The sequence below is a fragment of the Hyla sarda genome, unplaced genomic scaffold (genome assembly GCF_029499605.1).
Source record: "Hyla sarda isolate aHylSar1 unplaced genomic scaffold, aHylSar1.hap1 scaffold_1344, whole genome shotgun sequence".
In the NCBI taxonomy this organism is placed as follows: Eukaryota; Metazoa; Chordata; class Amphibia; order Anura; family Hylidae; genus Hyla; species Hyla sarda.
Genome location: NW_026607970.1, coordinates 27,535 through 51,339, shown reverse-complemented (window position 1 = coordinate 51,339; position 23,805 = coordinate 27,535). Strand labels below are relative to the sequence as shown.

The following is a 23,805-nucleotide window of genomic DNA, read 5'->3' as shown; positions in this document are numbered from 1 at the left end:
GAACGCTGGTCAGCGCAGAAGACGGTCACGTCGTCCATGTAGAGCGAGCACTTGACCTCGTGGCGATCTGGTCCTGGTGCGGTGATCCCTCTGATCTCTCCATTCTGCCGGATAGTCTCAGCGAAGAGCTCTATAACACAAACAAAAAGGAGAGGTGAAAGAGGGCAGCCTTGTCTAACCCCTGAAAGAATGGAAAAGGGGTCAGTCTTCCAGCCGTTCACCAACACCGTGCTGTAAATGTCAAAATACATAACGTTAACAAAAGAGCAAAACATCTTCCCCAGACCCAGCCTGCGCAAAACCCTGTCCATGAATGCGTGGGAGACACGGTCGAACGCCTTCTCCTGATCTAAGCTGACCAGGGCGGCGCGGCCCCCGCGGTCCTGGATGTAATGGACCGTGTCTCTCACAAGGGCAAGGCTGTCGGCAATCCTGCGGCCAGGAATGCTGCAGGTCTGGTCCGGATGGACGATCTGCCCCATGACAGGTTTCAGCCTGTTGGCCAGCACCTTGGCGAGGATCTTGTAGTCCACGTTCAGGAGAGAGATGGGACGCCAGTTTTTCAGGTCACATCTCTCCCCCTTCCGCTTATACAAGATCGTGATCATCCCTTCCCTCAACGACGGAGGCATTCTGCCCCCCACCACCATCTCCTCGTACACCTCCAACAGGTCCGGACAGATCAGGTCACCCAGCGCTACGTAGAGCTCGGCCGGGAGACCGTCACTGCCCGGGGTCCTGCCGGGCTTAAAGGATCTAGCGGCAGAGAGCAGCTCCCCCACCGTCAAGGGATCGTCCATAGCCGCCGCACCTGCGGGATCAACAACGTTAGTGACACCTGACAGGAACCTCTCGGCGGCTTCGGGGTCGGATGACTTGGGGGCGTAGAGGTTGCTGTAGAAGTCGTGGACGACCCCCATCACTTCCTCCTTGCCGCTCCTCATGTGTCCGGTCTCATCTCGTAGCTCAGTCAGGGGCGTGTGGCCGGCATGGAGCTTCCTGAAAAAGAAAGAGTTACATTTCTCACCCTTCTCCAGGTTCTCCACCTTGGAACGAAAGACGATTCGCTTGGATTCCTCCTCAAAGTGCCTTTTCAAGCTCTTTTTGGTCTCCTCCAGCTCCTCCCTGACGTCCCAGCCACACTGGAGCAGGTCCTGCAGGGACCGCAGCTCGCGCTGCAGTTTCCTCAAGTCCCACTTCTTCGCACACGCCTGTTGTCTGCCTTTTGCCTGAAAGAAACAACGGAATTCGACTTTAACATATTCCCACCAATCGCTGATGCACTTGAACAGACATTTGTCATTTCGCCATACAAGGTACGCATCCCTAAGTTCCTCCATGACCTCCCTCTGCTCCAACAGGGCACAATTCAACTTCCAGGAGCCTGGGCCAGGAGGGAATCCATGGCCCAGAGTCCCCCGGAATCGAATGGCCCTGTGGTCAGAGAAGAAGCAGGGGACCATAGAGTACGACACCTTTCTGACTGCTCTCGAAGTGAAGATGAAGTCTATCCGAGAACGGAGCGAGCCATCGGGGCGGCTCCACGTATAGTTTACGGAGCCGTTCCCGATGGACCCGACAACGTCCTGCAAGGATGCCTCCGTCACCATCTCAATCAGCAGTTTAGACGTCACGTCCAGGTTGGCGGATGTGCCAGAACTGCGCCCGTCCACCTCAATGGGGCAGTTGAAGTCACCACCCAACACTACTGCCCTAGTGGTGGCGAGTTCAGCCCGCAGGGCCTGGAGAACCTCCAGTCGGACATCCCTCTCAGGGGAGGCGTACACGTTGATGAGCCGCACGGGCTCACCCGCCCAGGAACCGTCTGCGACAAGAAGTCTGCCACAGACGAGCTCCCGGACGGAATCAAGTGCAAAGTTACCTCCCCTGATCAGGATGGCCACCCCCGCAGACCTATTGTCGCCCCCACCAGACCAGTAGGAAGGGCCGTGAGGCCACTGCCTGGCCAGATGGTTGTAAGACCTAGAAGCAGACAAAGCACATTCCTGCAACATGTAAACATCACACTTCTGGGAATCTAAGAACGTAAGAACAGTCTGAAATCTAAACCAAGCTCTAATACTCCTCACATTAATGCAGAAGATGTTGAGATCAGCCATGGGAATAAAAAGAGAGGTTAGTTCTGATACTAGTTACCAGTCTGGTCGGACGGGTCCTCTTCTCTGGCGCCTGTCGGCTCCTGTGGCTTCTCGTAGCGCCCTTCCAAGAACTCGTCGTAGACCGTGTTGGACGGAGTGTCCAGGATTTTCTTAACCTCTGGGTCCTGCAGCAGCTCCTCCATAGATTGAGCTTGGACTGGCTCTGCTTGGACCTGCTCCACTTGGGCCTGCTCCATCACCTCCTCTCCTTCTGAAGCCTCAGGGCTCTCGCAGACCTGCTCCATCTCCTCCTCCTCATCTGAAGCTTGAGGGGTTTCGCAGGTCTCGATTATCTTTCTTTTGTGGGACTCTTCTGATACGTTGTCCCTTCCTTTCCTCTTCCTCTGTATGGTACCTGGGGGAGGAAGCACAGGAAAGTCCTCCGAAGGGCGGGCACCAGCAGCTGGAGGGGGGTTAGGTGCTGCTGGGCCAGGAGAGAAAGGAGGCTGGGTGGGGCGGGGGGCAGGAGAGAGTGCCCGGGCAGGGGAGGACGGGGCAGGGGTGGGCCGGGCAGGGGAGGACGGGGCAGGGGTGGGCCGGGCAGGGGAGGACGGGGCAGGGGTGGGCCGGGGTGGGGTACGGGGGGCAGGGGTGGGGCGGGATGGGGCAGGAGGGGCAGGGGTGGGACGGGATGGGGCAGGGGTGGGACGGGATGGGGCAGGGGTGGGACGGGATGGGGCAGGGGTGGGGCGGGATGGGGCAGGGGTGGGGCGGGATGGGGCAGGAGATGGGGCGGGAGGGGCAGGGGATGGGGCGGGAGGGGCAGGGGAGGGGCGGGACGGGGCAGGGGTGGTGGCTTTCGCCTTCTTACCCTCCTTGGTCGGCTTGGCCATCCGTGGTGTTGGCTCCGGAGCTGGGGCTGGCTTCGGTGCTCTCGCTGCCACAGATGCCCATGTTCTCTCCCTCTGGGGGCAGTCCTTGTAGCTGTGGGCTGCCAGTCCGCAGAGGTTGCAGGTCTTGCTCTTGGGGCAGTCCTTGGTCGTGTGACCTGTCACACGGCAATACCTGCAGGCATCCTCCGTACAGTCCTTGCCCTCGTGGCCCATCTTGCCACATCTCCTGCAGGTCTGCGGCATGTCCGGGTAGAAGATAAGTCCTGTGGAGTTGCCCAAGGAAAATGTCGTTGGCAGGTGCTGTAGTCCGTCTGGAGAAGCAGGGTTCTTGTTGAGTCTGACGACCACAGACCACTTGCAGGTCCAGTATCCGAGTGAGTTCAGGATGCGGGTGGGCTCCCTCACCACGGTGCAGAAGCGCTTCAGGAAGGTCGAGATGTCCGTGCCTGGGGTGTGTGGGTTCCGCATTGAGACCGTCACCCGCCTCTCCTCTCTTTGAATAAGGCAGTTGCCCACAAAGCGAGAGAAAGGGGATTCGGGACTCGCCGCTTTCACCACCTCCCAGTATCTTCTACAGGTCCCAATGGTGGCAAAGGTGATGTAGAAGATTCCCGAAAAGAAGGTTGCTATTCCCAGGGTGTCAGCCGTGGGGAAGCCTTGATCCGCCAGCATCTTCTTGCAGAACACGTCGTGGGACATGTCCGGCACCCTTCCGTCCACGGGCTTGAGCTTCAAGGCAACAGTCTGCCTCATCCAGGGCTCCAGGGTTGGAGCTTCCAGGTTAGGAATTCTGCCGCCCTTCTGCCTTGCCGTGGTGGAGGTTGAAGCTTGCTGTGGTTGGGGCTGGACCTCCAGGCCTTGCCCTGCAGCCTCCTGGGTGGACTTGCTGGTTGAGGCCATGGCTTCTTCCAGCAGGCTCTTTTCCGCTTCCTTGCTTGCTTGTGGAGAGAGGCTTCGCAAAGTCTTCTTTCCCGGGTGGGAGGAGCTATGCAGATCCGGTCCCGGTGGGAGGAGCTATGCAAATCCTTCTCCAGAGGCAGCGAGTTTCTTCGAAAAGATTCTGCGCCGCCTTCCTCTTCGCCGCTGTTCCGGAATTCACCGCCGATTCCCTTCTTCCAGGTTCTTCGTCGGCTTCTTCCGGAGCTGCAGTCTTCAAGATCTTCTCCTTCTTCAGATGTTCCGAGGCAGGCAGGAGACGATCTTCAGGTGGTATGCTCTAGAGAAATGCGGTTCTAATAAGAACGAAAAGTACTGCAATCGTACTACGCAAAATCTCTACCACAATGCTTGGAGTTCTTCAGACCGTAGCGATCATGGTATCTCCCCTGCCAGGTAAGTACTGATAAGAACAGATACTACACTTGATCTTAGCCAAAAGGCCGAGAAGCGATAACCGTGAAAGGGGCGGGCCCAACAAGGTCCCCTTCATGGGCACTATCACTGCTTGCTGTCAGGGAGGCTGCCAGACAATTTTCCATGCACACTCTGGGCTGGGGGGCAGTCAACCACCAGTACACACAGCAGAACCTAAACCCATACCATTATTGCTAAGCAGCAAGACAGGGGCCCATTGCACTCCCACGGGGCCTTTTTAAATGCAATCCATAACCCGGATTTGCCAGGAACCCTTCTTACTCCTCCTACTTGCATGTGACACTGGGCTTAGGATCTGCATAGGAAACACACACACAAGCACACACCTACCTTTGTTGCCTGCAGATGCCTCCTTGGCTGTCCCCAAACGGTATCAAACCAACACCCACGGGAAGCTGTAAGCATAGAGGACATGCCTGCACCCCATTGGACTTACCTGTGTGGGTTAAACCCGGGTTATTTGACAACCTATGGCGGTGATGGTTCTGCTCAGGCAGAGCAGTGCTGATGCTCCTCATAAAGCTGTCGCTGCTGTGAAGGTTCTAGGTGACATCACAAATCCCTATGGTTACATACACAACAAAGCTGGGTTGTTGTTGTTTACACTCTGCAAGGCCTGTGGAAGTGAGTGACATCATAGCACTGTAGTTCTGAGGGTTCTAGATGGATGCAACAATCTCCTGTTGCTTCTATGAAGGCCATAATAGACGACATCACCAAACAGCTCCATAGTCACATACACAGCAAAGGAGAGATGTTGTTTACACCTAGTGATGTCAGTGGTATTGAGTGACATCACAGCACAGTGCTAAGGCTCCTGGGCCTGGACACAGCAGCGGCTGCAATATCTCAACGGAGAATACGTTTATATATATGTGTGTGTGTGCGCGTATATATATATATATATATATATATATATATATATTTCTCCGCCGAAATCACTTTTAAACCCATTTCCACCTTTTTTTCCCTTCTCTTCCTCTTACTTTTTTTTCACGTTTTTTTACGTTTTTCTCCTTTTCGCCTCTTTTCTGGGCGTATTATTCTTCTTTTTCTTCTTTTTTTTCGTCTAATGCATACCCCATCAGTGCAGCAATGCTTATTCAATACCGCCAGCAGATGGAGACACTGGGGGATAATTTTCTAAGGATTTATACTGATTTTTCCTGTCTGAATTTGTCGCACAGAAAGTTGCAGGCCAAATATGTGTGACATTTCTGCGACTTTAGCTTCTAGAGCATTTTTACAACATTATACATAGGTGCTGAATACATAAAAAGCGACTGTTCAGCGACAGACAAGTCGCATCGGCTGAAAGTAGGCCAGAATGTCAGTCCATGTTGGAGCAGGTTTAGATACAGTCTAAAGCATAGATCTCAAAGTCTGTGCACAGAATTTAGCAAGGGCCTCGCACCTTCTGATGCATCAGGTAGGTGCACAATAGCATAGCCTAACCCTCTGTACTTTGGTCTATATTGATGCGGGACATAGACAGCCAGCTGATGACCAATCCATTAGTGCAATGGATGGCTGGAAGCATTTGTCTTTGCCTTTGCAATACCACAGAAGCAATGCATGGTCAATGTACAGCAATGACACACCTGTGTGAACAGCCAGGAGACCCCCCCCCCCATGTTATGTTACATAGTTACATAGTTAGTACGGTCGAAAAAAGACATATGTCCATCAAGTTCAACCAGGGAATTAAGGGGTAGGGGTGTGGCGCGATATTGGGGAAGGGATGAGATTTTATATTTCTTCATAAGCATTAATCTTATTTTGTCAATTAGGAACATTCAGCACCCACCCGCTATCAAGGCAGCTGCCTATCATGTCATGCCCTACCTGCACAGGTGTGCTGGCTACTCAAATGATCCAATTAAGGAGGCCATTTAGTCAGCAGCAGCAGAAGTCCTGTGCCTGGACGCTCCAACAGCGGCCAGACACAAGCAGAAGCAGAAGCAGCAGCAGCACCACCTTTTGTTTTTTGGCTGCAGCAGCAGCAGCAGCAAGGCCCACAGGGCTGGCTAGCTGGCTAGCCAGCAAGCAGGTAGCAATGAAAGTAGGAATCTTTCTTTTTAACCCTGTAAGGGGGTGGTGCACTGTACCCGAAGATACTGCCATATCGGGTCAATGCATAGGGCGACGGAAGCAAGCTTCGAAATCGGCCCCCGTTCTCAAAAATCCATTTAATATATGGTCCCCAGATAGGGGACGTATCAGATATTAAACTGATAAGAACAGATACTACACTTGATCTTAGCCAAAAGGCCGAGAAGCGATAACCGTGAAAGGGGCGGGCCCAACAAGGTCCCCTTCATGGGCACTATCACTGCTTGCTGTCAGGGAGGCTGCCAGACAATTTTCCATGCACACTCTGGGCTGGGGGGCAGTCAACCACCAGTACACACAGCAGAACCTAAACCCATACCATTATTGCTAAGCAGCAAGACAGGGGCCCATTGCACTCCCACGGGGCCTTTTTAAATGCAATCCATAACCCGGATTTGCCAGGAACCCTTCTTACTCCTCCTACTTGCATGTGACACTGGGCTTAGGATCTGCATAGGAAACACACACACAAGCACACACCTACCTTTGTTGCCTGCAGATGCCTCCTTGGCTGTCCCCAAACGGTATCAAACCAACACCCACGGGAAGCTGTAAGCATAGAGGACATGCCTGCACCCCATTGGACTTACCTGTGTGGGTTAAACCCGGGTTATTTGACAACCTATGGCGGTGATGGTTCTGCTCAGGCAGAGCAGTGCTGATGCTCCTCATAAAGCTGTCGCTGCTGTGAAGGTTCTAGGTGACATCACAAATCCCTATGGTTACATACACAACAAAGCTGGGTTGTTGTTGTTTACACTCTGCAAGGCCTGTGGAAGTGAGTGACATCATAGCACTGTAGTTCTGAGGGTTCTAGATGGATGCAACAATCTCCTGTTGCTTCTATGAAGGCCATAATAGACGACATCACCAAACAGCTCCATAGTCACATACACAGCAAAGGAGAGATGTTGTTTACACCTAGTGATGTCAGTGGTATTGAGTGACATCACAGCACAGTGCTAAGGCTCCTGGGCCTGGACACAGCAGCGGCTGCAATATCTCAACGGAGAATACGTTTATATATATGTGTGTGTGTGCGCGTATATATATATATATATATATATATATATATATATATATATATATATATATATATATATTCTCCGCCGAAATCACTTTTAAACCCATTTCCACCTTTTTTTCCCTTCTCTTCCTCTTACTTTTTTTTCACGTTTTTTTACGTTTTTCTCCTTTTCGCCTCTTTTCTGGGCGTATTATTCTTCTTTTTCTTCTTTTTTTTCGTCTAATGCATACCCCATCAGTGCAGCAATGCTTATTCAATACCGCCAGCAGATGGAGACACTGGGGGATAATTTTCTAAGGATTTATACTGATTTTTCCTGTCTGAATTTGTCGCACAGAAAGTTGCAGGCCAAATATGTGTGACATTTCTGCGACTTTAGCTTCTAGAGCATTTTTACAACATTATACATAGGTGCTGAATACATAAAAAGCGACTGTTCAGCGACAGACAAGTCGCATCGGCTGAAAGTAGGCCAGAATGTCAGTCCATGTTGGAGCAGGTTTAGATACAGTCTAAAGCATAGATCTCAAAGTCTGTGCACAGAATTTAGCAAGGGCCTCGCACCTTCTGATGCATCAGGTAGGTGCACAATAGCATAGCCTAACCCTCTGTACTTTGGTCTATATTGATGCGGGACATAGACAGCCAGCTGATGACCAATCCATTAGTGCAATGGATGGCTGGAAGCATTTGTCTTTGCCTTTGCAATACCACAGAAGCAATGCATGGTCAATGTACAGCAATGACACACCTGTGTGAACAGCCAGGAGACCCCCCCCCCCATGTTATGTTACATAGTTACATAGTTAGTACGGTCGAAAAAAGACATATGTCCATCAAGTTCAACCAGGGAATTAAGGGGTAGGGGTGTGGCGCGATATTGGGGAAGGGATGAGATTTTATATTTCTTCATAAGCATTAATCTTATTTTGTCAATTAGGAACATTCAGCACCCACCCGCTATCAAGGCAGCTGCCTATCATGTCATGCCCTACCTGCACAGGTGTGCTGGCTACTCAAATGATCCAATTAAGGACGCCATTTAGTCAGCAGCAGCAGAAGTCCTGTGCCTGGACGCTCCAACAGCGGCCAGACACAAGCAGAAGCAGAAGCAGCAGCAGCACCACCTTTTGTTTTTTGGCTGCAGCAGCAGCAGCAGCAAGGCCCACAGGGCTGGCTAGCTGGCTAGCCAGCAAGCAGGTAGCAATGAAAGTAGGAATCTTTCTTTTTAACCCTGTAAGGGGGTGGTGCACTGTACCCGAAGATACTGCCATATCGGGTCAATGCATAGGGCGACGGAAGCAAGCTTCGAAATCGGCCCCCGTTCTCAAAAATCCATTTAATATATGGTCCCCAGATAGGGGACGTATCAGATATTAAACTGATAAGAACAGATACTACACTTGATCTTAGCCAAAAGGCCGAGAAGCGATAACCGTGAAAGGGGCAGGCCCAACAAGGTCCCCTTCATGGGCACTATCACTGCTTGCTGTCAGGGAGGCTGCCAGACAATTTTCCATGCACACTCTGGGCTGGGGGGCAGTCAACCACCAGTACACACAGCAGAACCTAAACCCATACCATTATTGCTAAGCAGCAAGACAGGGGCCCATTGCACTCCCACGGGGCCTTTTTAAATGCAATCCATAACCCGGATTTGCCAGGAACCCTTCTTACTCCTCCTACTTGCATGTGACACTGGGCTTAGGATCTGCATAGGAAACACACACACAAGCACACACCTACCTTTGTTGCCTGCAGATGCCTCCTTGGCTGTCCCCAAACGGTATCAAACCAACACCCACGGGAAGCTGTAAGCATAGAGGACATGCCTGCACCCCATTGGACTTACCTGTGTGGGTTAAACCCGGGTTATTTGACAACCTATGGCGGTGATGGTTCTGCTCAGGCAGAGCAGTGCTGATGCTCCTCATAAAGCTGTCGCTGCTGTGAAGGTTCTAGGTGACATCACAAATCCCTATGGTTACATACACAACAAAGCTGGGTTGTTGTTGTTTACACTCTGCAAGGCCTGTGGAAGTGAGTGACATCATAGCACTGTAGTTCTGAGGGTTCTAGATGGATGCAACAATCTCCTGTTGCTTCTATGAAGGCCATAATAGACGACATCACCAAACAGCTCCATAGTCACATACACAGCAAAGGAGAGATGTTGTTTACACCTAGTGATGTCAGTGGTATTGAGTGACATCACAGCACAGTGCTAAGGCTCCTGGGCCTGGACACAGCAGCGGCTGCAATATCTCAACGGAGAATACGTTTATATATATGTGTGTGTGTGCGCGTATATATATATATATATATATATATATATATATATATATATATATATATATATCTCCGCCGAAATCACTTTTAAACCCATTTCCACCTTTTTTTCCCTTCTCTTCCTCTTACTTTTTTTTCACGTTTTTTTACGTTTTTCTCCTTTTCGCCTCTTTTCTGGGCGTATTATTCTTCTTTTTCTTCTTTTTTTTCGTCTAATGCATACCCCATCAGTGCAGCAATGCTTATTCAATACCGCCAGCAGATGGAGACACTGGGGGATAATTTTCTAAGGATTTATACTGATTTTTCCTGTCTGAATTTGTCGCACAGAAAGTTGCAGGCCAAATATGTGTGACATTTCTGCGACTTTAGCTTCTAGAGCATTTTTACAACATTATACATAGGTGCTGAATACATAAAAAGCGACTGTTCAGCGACAGACAAGTCGCATCGGCTGAAAGTAGGCCAGAATGTCAGTCCATGTTGGAGCAGGTTTAGATACAGTCTAAAGCATAGATCTCAAAGTCTGTGCACAGAATTTAGCAAGGGCCTCGCACCTTCTGATGCATCAGGTAGGTGCACAATAGCATAGCCTAACCCTCTGTACTTTGGTCTATATTGATGCGGGACATAGACAGCCAGCTGATGACCAATCCATTAGTGCAATGGATGGCTGGAAGCATTTGTCTTTGCCTTTGCAATACCACAGAAGCAATGCATGGTCAATGTACAGCAATGACACACCTGTGTGAACAGCCAGGAGACCCCCCCCCCATGTTATGTTACATAGTTACATAGTTAGTACGGTCGAAAAAAGACATATGTCCATCAAGTTCAACCAGGGAATTAAGGGGTAGGGGTGTGGCGCGATATTGGGGAAGGGATGAGATTTTATATTTCTTCATAAGCATTAATCTTATTTTGTCAATTAGGAACATTCAGCACCCACCCGCTATCAAGGCAGCTGCCTATCATGTCATGCCCTACCTGCACAGGTGTGCTGGCTACTCAAATGATCCAATTAAGGAGGCCATTTAGTCAGCAGCAGCAGAAGTCCTGTGCCTGGACGCTCCAACAGCGGCCAGACACAAGCAGAAGCAGAAGCAGCAGCAGCACCACCTTTTGTTTTTTGGCTGCAGCAGCAGCAGCAGCAAGGCCCACAGGGCTGGCTAGCTGGCTAGCCAGCAAGCAGGTAGCAATGAAAGTAGGAATCTTTCTTTTTAACCCTGTAAGGGGGTGGTGCACTGTACCCGAAGATACTGCCATATCGGGTCAATGCATAGGGCGACGGAAGCAAGCTTCGAAATCGGCCCCCGTTCTCAAAAATCCATTTAATATATGGTCCCCAGATAGGGGACGTATCAGATATTAAACTAATAAGAACAGATACTACACTTGATCTTAGCCAAAAGGCCGAGAAGCGATAACCGTGAAAGGGGCGGGCCCAACAAGGTCCCCTTCATGGGCACTATCACTGCTTGCTGTCAGGGAGGCTGCCAGACAATTTTCCATGCACACTCTGGGCTGGGGGGCAGTCAACCACCAGTACACACAGCAGAACCTAAACCCATACCATTATTGCTAAGCAGCAAGACAGGGGCCCATTGCACTCCCACGGGGCCTTTTTAAATGCAATCCATAACCCGGATTTGCCAGGAACCCTTCTTACTCCTCCTACTTGCATGTGACACTGGGCTTAGGATCTGCATAGGAAACACACACACAAGCACACACCTACCTTTGTTGCCTGCAGATGCCTCCTTGGCTGTCCCCAAACGGTATCAAACCAACACCCACGGGAAGCTGTAAGCATAGAGGACATGCCTGCACCCCATTGGACTTACCTGTGTGGGTTAAACCCGGGTTATTTGACAACCTATGGCGGTGATGGTTCTGCTCAGGCAGAGCAGTGCTGATGCTCCTCATAAAGCTGTCGCTGCTGTGAAGGTTCTAGGTGACATCACAAATCCCTATGGTTACATACACAACAAAGCTGGGTTGTTGTTGTTTACACTCTGCAAGGCCTGTGGAAGTGAGTGACATCATAGCACTGTAGTTCTGAGGGTTCTAGATGGATGCAACAATCTCCTGTTGCTTCTATGAAGGCCATAATAGACGACATCACCAAACAGCTCCATAGTCACATACACAGCAAAGGAGAGATGTTGTTTACACCTAGTGATGTCAGTGGTATTGAGTGACATCACAGCACAGTGCTAAGGCTCCTGGGCCTGGACACAGCAGCGGCTGCAATATCTCAACGGAGAATACGTTTATATATATATATGTGTGTGTGTGCGCGTATATATATATATATATATATATATATATATATATATATATATTTCTCCGCCGAAATCACTTTTAAACCCATTTCCACCTTTTTTTCCCTTCTCTTCCTCTTACTTTTTTTTCACGTTTTTTTTACGTTTTTCTCCTTTTCGCCTCTTTTCTGGGCGTATTATTCTTCTTTTTCTTCTTTTTTTTCGTCTAATGCATACCCCATCAGTGCAGCAATGCTTATTCAATACCGCCAGCAGATGGAGACACTGGGGGATAATTTTCTAAGGATTTATACTGATTTTTCCTGTCTGAATTTGTCGCACAGAAAGTTGCAGGCCAAATATGTGTGACATTTCTGCGACTTTAGCTTCTAGAGCATTTTTACAACATTATACATAGGTGCTGAATACATAAAAAGCGACTGTTCAGCGACAGACAAGTCGCATCGGCTGAAAGTAGGCCAGAATGTCAGTCCATGTTGGAGCAGGTTTAGATACAGTCTAAAGCATAGATCTCAAAGTCTGTGCACAGAATTTAGCAAGGGCCTCGCACCTTCTGATGCATCAGGTAGGTGCACAATAGCATAGCCTAACCCTCTGTACTTTGGTCTATATTGATGCGGGACATAGACAGCCAGCTGATGACCAATCCATTAGTGCAATGGATGGCTGGAAGCATTTGTCTTTGCCTTTGCAATACCACAGAAGCAATGCATGGTCAATGTACAGCAATGACACACCTGTGTGAACAGCCAGGAGACCCCCCCCCCCATGTTATGTTACATAGTTACATAGTTAGTACGGTCGAAAAAAGACATATGTCCATCAAGTTCAACCAGGGAATTAAGGGGTAGGGGTGTGGCGCGATATTGGGGAAGGGATGAGATTTTATATTTCTTCATAAGCATTAATCTTATTTTGTCAATTAGGAACATTCAGCACCCACCCGCTATCAAGGCAGCTGCCTATCATGTCATGCCCTACCTGCACAGGTGTGCTGGCTACTCAAATGATCCAATTAAGGAGGCCATTTAGTCAGCAGCAGCAGAAGTCCTGTGCCTGGACGCTCCAACAGCGGCCAGACACAAGCAGAAGCAGAAGCAGCAGCAGCACCACCTTTTGTTTTTTGGCTGCAGCAGCAGCAGCAGCAAGGCCCACAGGGCTGGCTAGCTGGCTAGCCAGCAAGCAGGTAGCAATGAAAGTAGGAATCTTTCTTTTTAACCCTGTAAGGGGGTGGTGCACTGTACCCGAAGATACTGCCATATCGGGTCAATGCATAGGGCGACGGAAGCAAGCTTCGAAATCGGCCCCCGTTCTCAAAAATCCATTTAATATATGGTCCCCAGATAGGGGACGTATCAGATATTAAACTGATAAGAACAGATTTTAAGTTAGCCCTCAGAAACTCAATCAGAGTTCCAAGATCTTATTTGAACTCGATTGTTGCTCATCATCAGGTAACCCATTTTTTATTTCTTCTTAACACTAATGACCACAAAATAAAATCAATAAAAAAGATTTAACCAGAAAAAAAAAACATACACATTTACAATAACAAACAAACATTGCTTTCACCAGTAATTAATCAGAGAGACATTCCATTTCTCCAGGCATATACCATTAGGAAATCTATCATTCCACGGTTTATCGTTCCTCTTATCATCTGTCTTTTTACCGGAAGTCCCAACCAAGATGGAACTTTATAAGTGTCCAAAAATCTGTCCATATCAGCTTGAAATGAAAAATACACTTTGTCTCTAGCTTCCTCGTACCGATTTTCATATTTCGACCTTAGTTCCATTAAATCCATATCAAATGGTCTTCTTTCCTTTTTTGGCATATTTTCCAACATGCCATCCAAAACACCTCCAAATTCCATTGGTACATAAACCTCTTCTTTCTTTTTCTTTTCTTCAGCCACTTTTCTGGCTGGAACTTCCTCCAACTCAGGTTCTACAATTTCTTCTTCTTCCCTACTCCTTTTAGCTGTTTCCTTTTTCGTTGTTTGTTTCTTGGGACATACATTTACCAGGTGATCTTCCTCACCGCACAGATGACACTTCTTTTTTTTGTTGTTGTTGCAGGTGTCTGCTTCATGACCTCCCTCCTGGCACTTATAGCACCATGAGTGAGTACATAGGTCTTTCCCGTGCCCGTATTGTTTACATTTACGGCAAAATTCCTCCATCCCTGAATAGAACAAGTCACCATTGACCGATCCAATTTTGAATCGCCCAGGTGGATAAATCACTTTACCGTCAGGTTCCTTTTTAAATTTAACTTTAAATTTCCATTTTGTAGTCCATAGGCCATATTGGTTCAGGACTTTTCCCTTTGACAGAATATTGTCACAGAATCTAGAAAGAAAAGTCTCAATGTCTTTTTCCAGTATATATGGGCTATACATCCGTACCGTCAATATTTTCTCCTGGTTCGGAAAATGCGGGGTCACCTCCACACCCTCCAAAACTGGATTGGCCTTCTTTTGCTGGTACTTGCTGCAAAAAAAATTAAAGTCCTCTTCAGAAGCCAATATAACATCGTAGTGTCCATTTCTTGGGAATTCAAGCATAGACAGGATTTGTTCCTTCTTAATTTCCAGCAACTTGAATAAGATCTCCTCGACCACGAAACATAATCCTTTTCCTCTCTTGCAGGTATCCAATAAGGAAATCCGAACTCCATTTCTGAGCTTAGCATACTCAGGGATACCTTCTGATGATGCTCCACTTGATCCAGCCATGTCCATCAGGATAAACACCTCCCCCACTGTAAGCAGGTAGGTGGTGGTGATCGCTCCCCGTTGTCTGGGGACTAAGCCAGCTCCCTAATAGCAGCAGGGGGGTGAAGTCCCTCCGTTAAGAAGGACGATCCCCCCAGGCAAAGGAGCCGGGTACCCCAGACACCCTCTGGCCAGACCAAGTGAGCAGAACTACACTTGATCTTAGCCAAAAGGCCGAGAAGCGATAACCGTGAAAGGGGCGGGCCCAACAAGGTCCCCTTCATGGGCACTATCACTGCTTGCTGTCAGGGAGGCTGCCAGACAATTTTCCATGCACACTCTGGGCTGGGGGGCAGTCAACCACCAGTACACACAGCAGAACCTAAACCCATACCATTATTGCTAAGCAGCAAGACAGGGGCCCATTGCACTCCCACGGGGCCTTTTTAAATGCAATCCATAACCCGGATTTGCCAGGAACCCTTCTTACTCCTCCTACTTGCATGTGACACTGGGCTTAGGATCTGCATAGGAAACACACACACAAGCACACACCTACCTTTGTTGCCTGCAGATGCCTCCTTGGCTGTCCCCAAACGGTATCAAACCAACACCCACGGGAAGCTGTAAGCATAGAGGACATGCCTGCACCCCATTGGACTTACCTGTGTGGGTTAAACCCGGGTTATTTGACAACCTATGGCGGTGATGGTTCTGCTCAGGCAGAGCAGTGCTGATGCTCCTCATAAAGCTGTCGCTGCTGTGAAGGTTCTAGGTGACATCACAAATCCCTATGGTTACATACACAACAAAGCTGGGTTGTTGTTGTTTACACTCTGCAAGGCCTGTGGAAGTGAGTGACATCATAGCACTGTAGTTCTGAGGGTTCTAGATGGATGCAACAATCTCCTGTTGCTTCTATGAAGGCCATAATAGACGACATCACCAAACAGCTCCATAGTCACATACACAGCAAAGGAGAGATGTTGTTTACACCTAGTGATGTCAGTGGTATTGAGTGACATCACAGCACAGTGCTAAGGCTCCTGGGCCTGGACACAGCAGCGGCTGCAATATCTCAACGGAGAATACGTTTATATATATGTGTGTGTGTGCGCGTATATATATATATATATATATATATATATATATATATATATATATATATTTCTCCGCCGAAATCACTTTTAAACCCATTTCCACCTTTTTTTCCCTTCTCTTCCTCTTACTTTTTTTTCACGTTTTTTTACGTTTTTCTCCTTTTCGCCTCTTTTCTGGGCGTATTATTCTTCTTTTTCTTCTTTTTTTTCGTCTAATGCATACCCCATCAGTGCAGCAATGCTTATTCAATACCGCCAGCAGATGGAGACACTGGGGGATAATTTTCTAAGGATTTATACTGATTTTTCCTGTCTGAATTTGTCGCACAGAAAGTTGCAGGCCAAATATGTGTGACATTTCTGCGACTTTAGCTTCTAGAGCATTTTTACAACATTATACATAGGTGCTGAATACATAAAAAGCGACTGTTCAGCGACAGACAAGTCGCATCGGCTGAAAGTAGGCCAGAATGTCAGTCCATGTTGGAGCAGGTTTAGATACAGTCTAAAGCATAGATCTCAAAGTCTGTGCACAGAATTTAGCAAGGGCCTCGCACCTTCTGATGCATCAGGTAGGTGCACAATAGCATAGCCTAACCCTCTGTACTTTGGTCTATATTGATGCGGGACATAGACAGCCAGCTGATGACCAATCCATTAGTGCAATGGATGGCTGGAAGCATTTGTCTTTGCCTTTGCAATACCACAGAAGCAATGCATGGTCAATGTACAGCAATGACACACCTGTGTGAACAGCCAGGAGACCCCCCCCCCCCATGTTATGTTACATAGTTACATAGTTAGTACGGTCGAAAAAAGACATATGTCCATCAAGTTCAACCAGGGAATTAAGGGGTAGGGGTGTGGCGCGATATTGGGGAAGGGATGAGATTTTATATTTCTTCATAAGCATTAATCTTATTTTGTCAATTAGGAACATTCAGCACCCACCCGCTATCAAGGCAGCTGCCTATCATGTCATGCCCTACCTGCACAGGTGTGCTGGCTACTCAAATGATCCAATTAAGGAGGCCATTTAGTCAGCAGCAGCAGAAGTCCTGTGCCTGGACGCTCCAACAGCGGCCAGACACAAGCAGAAGCAGAAGCAGCAGCAGCACCACCTTTTGTTTTTTGGCTGCAGCAGCAGCAGCAGCAAGGCCCACAGGGCTGGCTAGCTGGCTAGCCAGCAAGCAGGTAGCAATGAAAGTAGGAATCTTTCTTTTTAACCCTGTAAGGGGGTGGTGCACTGTACCCGAAGATACTGCCATATCGGGTCAATGCATAGGGCGACGGAAGCAAGCTTCGAAATCGGCCCCCGTTCTCAAAAATCCATTTAATATATGGTCCCCAGATAGGGGACGTATCAGATATTAAACTGATAAGAACAGATACTACACTTGATCTTAGCCAAAAGGCCGAGAAGCGATAACCGTGAAAGGGGCGGGCCCAACAAGGTCCCCTTCATGGGCACTATCACTGCTTGCTGTCAGGGAGGCTGCCAGACAATTTTCCATGCACACTCTGGGCTGGGGGGCAGTCAACCACCAGTACACACAGCAGAACCTAAACCCATACCATTATTGCTAAGCAGCAAGACAGGGGCCCATTGCACTCCCACGGGGCCTTTTTAAATGCAATCCATAACCCGGATTTGCCAGGAACCCTTCTTACTCCTCCTACTTGCATGTGACACTGGGCTTAGGATCTGCATAGGAAACACACACACAAGCACACACCTACCTTTGTTGCCTGCAGATGCCTCCTTGGCTGTCCCCAAACGGTATCAAACCAACACCCACGGGAAGCTGTAAGCATAGAGGACATGCCTGCACCCCATTGGACTTACCTGTGTGGGTTAAACCCGGGTTATTTGACAACCTATGGCGGTGATGGTTCTGCTCAGGCAGAGCAGTGCTGATGCTCCTCATAAAGCTGTCGCTGCTGTGAAGGTTCTAGGTGACATCACAAATCCCTATGGTTACATACACAACAAAGCTGGGTTGTTGTTGTTTACACTCTGCAAGGCCTGTGGAAGTGAGTGACATCATAGCACTGTAGTTCTGAGGGTTCTAGATGGATGCAACAATCTCCTGTTGCTTCTATGAAGGCCATAATAGACGACATCACCAAACAGCTCCATAGTCACATACACAGCAAAGGAGAGATGTTGTTTACACCTAGTGATGTCAGTGGTATTGAGTGACATCACAGCACAGTGCTAAGGCTCCTGGGCCTGGACACAGCAGCGGCTGCAATATCTCAACGGAGAATACGTTTATATATATATGTGTGTGTGTGCGCGTATATATATATATATATATATATATATATATATATATATATATATTTCTCCGCCGAAATCACTTTTAAACCCATTTCCACCTTTTTTTCCCTTCTCTTCCTCTTACTTTTTTTTCACGTTTTTTTACGTTTTTCTCCTTTTCGCCTCTTTTCTGGGCGTATTATTCTTCTTTTTCTTCTTTTTTTTCGTCTAATGCATACCCCATCAGTGCAGCAATGCTTATTCAATACCGCCAGCAGATGGAGACACTGGGGGATAATTTTCTAAGGATTTATACTGATTTTTCCTGTCTGAATTTGTCGCACAGAAAGTTGCAGGCCAAATATGTGTGACATTTCTGCGACTTTAGCTTCTAGAGCATTTTTACAACATTATACATAGGTGCTGAATACATAAAAAGCGACTGTTCAGCGACAGACAAGTCGCATCGGCTGAAAGTAGGCCAGAATGTCAGTCCATGTTGGAGCAGGTTTAGATACAGTCTAAAGCATAGATCTCAAAGTCTGTGCACAGAATTTAGCAAGGGCCTCGCACCTTCTGATGCATCAGGTAGGTGCACAATAGCATAGCCTAACCCTCTGTACTTTGGTCTATATTGATGCGGGACATAGACAGCCAGCTGATGACCAATCCATTAGTGCAATGGATGGCTGGAAGCATTTGTCTTTGCCTTTGCAATACCACAGAAGCAATGCATGGTCAATGTACAGCAATGACACACCTGTGTGAACAGCCAGGAGACCCCCCCCCCCATGTTATGTTACATAGTTACATAGTTAGTACGGTCGAAAAAAGACATATGTCCATCAAGTTCAACCAGGGAATTAAGGGGTAGGGGTGTGGCGCGATATTGGGGAAGGGATGAGATTTTATATTTCTTCATAAGCATTAATCTTATTTTGTCAATTAGGAACATTCAGCACCCACCCGCTATCAAGGCAGCTGCCTATCATGTCATGCCCTACCTGCACAGGTGTGCTGGCTACTCAAATGATCCAATTAAGGAGGCCATTTAGTCAGCAGCAGCAGAAGTCCTGTGCCTGGACGCTCCAACAGCGGCCAGACACAAGCAGAAGCAGAAGCAGCAGCAGCACCACCTTTTGTTTTTTGGCTGCAGCAGCAGCAGCAGCAAGGCCCACAGGGCTGGCTAGCTGGCTAGCCAGCAAGCAGGTAGCAATGAAAGTAGGAATCTTTCTTTTTAACCCTGTAAGGGGGTGGTGCACTGTACCCGAAGATACTGCCATATCGGGTCAATGCATAGGGCGACGGAAGCAAGCTTCGAAATCGGCCCCCGTTCTCAAAAATCCATTTAATATATGGTCCCCAGATAGGGGACGTATCAGATATTAAACTGATAAGAACAGATACTACACTTGATCTTAGCCAAAAGGCCGAGAAGCGATAACCGTGAAAGGGGCGGGCCCAACAAGGTCCCCTTCATGGGCACTATCACTGCTTGCTGTCAGGGAGGCTGCCAGACAATTTTCCATGCACACTCTGGGCTGGGGGGCAGTCAACCACCAGTACACACAGCAGAACCTAAACCCATACCATTATTGCTAAGCAGCAAGACAGGGGCCCATTGCACTCCCACGGGGCCTTTTTAAATGCAATCCATAACCCGGATTTGCCAGGAACCCTTCTTACTCCTCCTACTTGCATGTGACACTGGGCTTAGGATCTGCATAGGAAACACACACACAAGCACACACCTACCTTTGTTGCCTGCAGATGCCTCCTTGGCTGTCCCCAAACGGTATCAAACCAACACCCACGGGAAGCTGTAAGCATAGAGGACATGCCTGCACCCCATTGGACTTACCTGTGTGGGTTAAACCCGGGTTATTTGACAACCTATGGCGGTGATGGTTCTGCTCAGGCAGAGCAGTGCTGATGCTCCTCATAAAGCTGTCGCTGCTGTGAAGGTTCTAGGTGACATCACAAATCCCTATGGTTACATACACAACAAAGCTGGGTTGTTGTTGTTTACACTCTGCAAGGCCTGTGGAAGTGAGTGACATCATAGCACTGTAGTTCTGAGGGTTCTAGATGGATGCAACAATCTCCTGTTGCTTCTATGAAGGCCATAATAGACGACATCACCAAACAGCTCCATAGTCACATACACAGCAAAGGAGAGATGTTGTTTACACCTAGTGATGTCAGTGGTATTGAGTGACATCACAGCACAGTGCTAAGGCTCCTGGGCCTGGACACAGCAGCGGCTGCAATATCTCAACGTAGAATACGTTTATATATATGTGTGTGTGTGCGCGTATATATATATATATATATATATATATATATATATATATATATATTTCTCCGCCGAAATCACTTTTAAACCCATTTCCACCTTTTTTTCCCTTCTCTTCCTCTTACTTTTTTTTCACGTTTTTTTACGTTTTTCTCCTTTTCGCCTCTTTTCTGGGCGTATTATTCTTCTTTTTCTTCTTTTTTTTCGTCTAATGCATACCCCATCAGTGCAGCAATGCTTATTCAATACCGCCAGCAGATGGAGACACTGGGGGATAATTTTCTAAGGATTTATACTGATTTTTCCTGTCTGAATTTGTCGCACAGAAAGTTGCAGGCCAAATATGTGTGACATTTCTGCGACTTTAGCTTCTAGAGCATTTTTACAACATTATACATAGGTGCTGAATACATAAAAAGCGACTGTTCAGCGACAGACAAGTCGCATCGGCTGAAAGTAGGCCAGAATGTCAGTCCATGTTGGAGCAGGTTTAGATACAGTCTAAAGCATAGATCTCAAAGTCTGTGCACAGAATTTAGCAAGGGCCTCGCACCTTCTGATGCATCAGGTAGGTGCACAATAGCATAGCCTAACCCTCTGTACTTTGGTCTATATTGATGCGGGACATAGACAGCCAGCTGATGACCAATCCATTAGTGCAATGGATGGCTGGAAGCATTTGTCTTTGCCTTTGCAATACCACAGAAGCAATGCATGGTCAATGTACAGCAATGACACACCTGTGTGAACAGCCAGGAGACCCCCCCCCCCATGTTATGTTACATAGTTACATAGTTAGTACGGTCGAAAAAAGACATATGTCCATCAAGTTCAACCAGGGAATTAAGGGGTAGGGGTGTGGCGCGATATTGGGGAAGGGATGAGATTTTATATTTCTTCATAAGCATTAATCTTATTTTGTCAATTAGGAACATTCAGCACCCACCCGCTATCAAGGCAGCTGCCTATCATGTCATGCCCTACCTGCACAGGTGTGCTGGCTACTCAAATGATCCAATTAAGGAGGCCATTTAGTCAGCAGCAGCAGAAGTCCTGTGCCTGGACGCTCCAACAGCGGCCAGACACAAGCAGAAGCAGAAGCAGCAGCAGCACCACCTTTTGTTTTTTGGCTGCAGCAGCAGCAGCAGCAAGGCCCACAGGGCTGGCTAGCTGGCTAGCCAGCAAGCAGGTAGCAATGAAAGTAGGAATCTTTCTTTTTAACCCTGTAAGGGGGTGGTGCACTGTACCCGAAGATACTGCCATATCGGGTCAATGCATAGGGCGACGGAAGCAAGCTTCGAAATCGGCCCCCGTTCTCAAAAATCCATTTAATATATGGTCCCCAGATAGGGGACGTATCAGATATTAAACTGATAAGAACAGATACTACACTTGATCTTAGCCAAAAGGCCGAGAAGCGATAACCGTGAAAGGGGCGGGCCCAACAAGGTCCCCTTCATGGGCACTATCACTGCTTGCTGTCAGGGAGGCTGCCAGACAATTTTCCATGCACACTCTGGGCTGGGGGGCAGTCAACCACCAGTACACACAGCAGAACCTAAACCCATACCATTATTGCTAAGCAGCAAGACAGGGGCCCATTGCACTCCCACGGGGCCTTTTTAAATGCAATCCATGACCCGGATTTGCCAGGAACCCTTCTTACTCCTCCTACTTGCATGTGACACTGGGCTTAGGATCTGCATAGGAAACACACACACAAGCACACACCTACCTTTGTTGCCTGCAGATGCCTCCTTGGCTGTCCCCAAACGGTATCAAACCAACACCCACGGGAAGCTGTAAGCATAGAGGACATGCCTGCACCCCATTGGACTTACCTGTGTGGGTTAAACCCGGGTTATTTGACAACCTATGGCGGTGATGGTTCTGCTCAGGCAGAGCAGTGCTGATGCTCCTCATAAAGCTGTCGCTGCTGTGAAGGTTCTAGGTGACATCACAAATCCCTATGGTTACATACACAACAAAGCTGGGTTGTTGTTGTTTACACTCTGCAAGGCCTGTGGAAGTGAGTGACATCATAGCACTGTAGTTCTGAGGGTTCTAGATGGATGCAACAATCTCCTGTTGCTTCTATGAAGGCCATAATAGACGACATCACCAAACAGCTCCATAGTCACATACACAGCAAAGGAGAGATGTTGTTTACACCTAGTGATGTCAGTGGTATTGAGTGACATCACAGCACAGTGCTAAGGCTCCTGGGCCTGGACACAGCAGCGGCTGCAATATCTCAACGGAGAATACGTTTATATATATGTGTGTGTGTGCGCGTATATATATATATATATATATATATATATATATATATATATATATATTTCTCCGCCGAAATCACTTTTAAACCCATTTCCACCTTTTTTTCCCTTCTCTTCCTCTTACTTTTTTTTCACGTTTTTTTACGTTTTTCTCCTTTTCGCCTCTTTTCTGGGCGTATTATTCTTCTTTTTCTTCTTTTTTTTCGTCTAATGCATACCCCATCAGTGCAGCAATGCTTATTCAATACCGCCAGCAGATGGAGACACTGGGGGATAATTTTCTAAGGATTTATACTGATTTTTCCTGTCTGAATTTGTCGCACAGAAAGTTGCAGGCCAAATATGTGTGACATTTCTGCGACTTTAGCTTCTAGAGCATTTTTACAACATTATACATAGGTGCTGAATACATAAAAAGCGACTGTTCAGCGACAGACAAGTCGCATCGGCTGAAAGTAGGCCAGAATGTCAGTCCATGTTGGAGCAGGTTTAGATACAGTCTAAAGCATAGATCTCAAAGTCTGTGCACAGAATTTAGCAAGGGCCTCGCACCTTCTGATGCATCAGGTAGGTGCACAATAGCATAGCCTAACCCTCTGTACTTTGGTCTATATTGATGCGGGACATAGACAGCCAGCTGATGACCAATCCATTAGTGCAATGGATGGCTGGAAGCATTTGTCTTTGCCTTTGCAATACCACAGAAGCAATGCATGGTCAATGTACAGCAATGACACACCTGTGTGAACAGCCAGGAGACCCCCCCCCCCCCCATGTTATGTTACATAGTTACATAGTTAGTACGGTCGAAAAAAGACATATGTCCATCAAGTTCAACCAGGGAATTAAGGGGTAGGGGTGTGGCGCGATATTGGGGAAGGGATGAGATTTTATATTTCTTCATAAGCATTAATCTTATTTTGTCAATTAGGAACATTCAGCACCCACCCGCTATCAAGGCAGCTGCCTATCATGTCATGCCCTACCTGCACAGGTGTGCTGGCTACTCAAATGATCCAATTAACCTCTTCAGGACATAGGGCGTATGGATACGCCCTGCATCCCGAGT

The 23,805-nt window shown here is 47.8% G+C and overlaps 7 non-coding genes and 1 pseudogene across 7 annotated transcripts; all 8 read right to left on the bottom strand.

The window, feature by feature from the left end:
* Positions 1–4,216: 4,216 nt before the first annotated feature.
* Positions 4,217–4,383, bottom strand: LOC130305942 (U2 spliceosomal RNA; annotated as a pseudogene).
* Positions 4,384–6,458: 2,075 nt separating this feature from the next.
* Positions 6,459–6,649, bottom strand: LOC130305917 (U2 spliceosomal RNA). The gene has a single exon (XR_008855332.1). It is a non-coding gene; the product is annotated as a U2 spliceosomal RNA (small nuclear RNA).
* A 2,098-nt stretch (positions 6,650–8,747) lies between these two features.
* Positions 8,748–8,938, bottom strand: LOC130305916 (U2 spliceosomal RNA). The gene has a single exon (XR_008855331.1). It is a non-coding gene; the product is annotated as a U2 spliceosomal RNA (small nuclear RNA).
* Positions 8,939–11,028: 2,090 nt separating this feature from the next.
* Positions 11,029–11,219, bottom strand: LOC130305935 (U2 spliceosomal RNA). Its single transcript, XR_008855350.1, has one exon. It is a non-coding gene; the product is annotated as a U2 spliceosomal RNA (small nuclear RNA).
* Positions 11,220–13,307: 2,088 nt separating this feature from the next.
* LOC130305940 (U2 spliceosomal RNA) lies at positions 13,308–13,506 on the bottom strand. The gene has a single exon (XR_008855354.1). It is a non-coding gene; the product is annotated as a U2 spliceosomal RNA (small nuclear RNA).
* Positions 13,507–17,134: 3,628 nt separating this feature from the next.
* On the bottom strand, positions 17,135–17,325 carry LOC130305915 (U2 spliceosomal RNA). The gene has a single exon (XR_008855330.1). It is a non-coding gene; the product is annotated as a U2 spliceosomal RNA (small nuclear RNA).
* A 2,087-nt stretch (positions 17,326–19,412) lies between these two features.
* LOC130305914 (U2 spliceosomal RNA) lies at positions 19,413–19,603 on the bottom strand. The gene has a single exon (XR_008855329.1). It is a non-coding gene; the product is annotated as a U2 spliceosomal RNA (small nuclear RNA).
* Positions 19,604–21,688: 2,085 nt separating this feature from the next.
* Positions 21,689–21,879, bottom strand: LOC130305913 (U2 spliceosomal RNA). Its single transcript, XR_008855328.1, has one exon. It is a non-coding gene; the product is annotated as a U2 spliceosomal RNA (small nuclear RNA).
* Between the last annotated feature and the right edge of the window lie 1,926 nt (positions 21,880–23,805).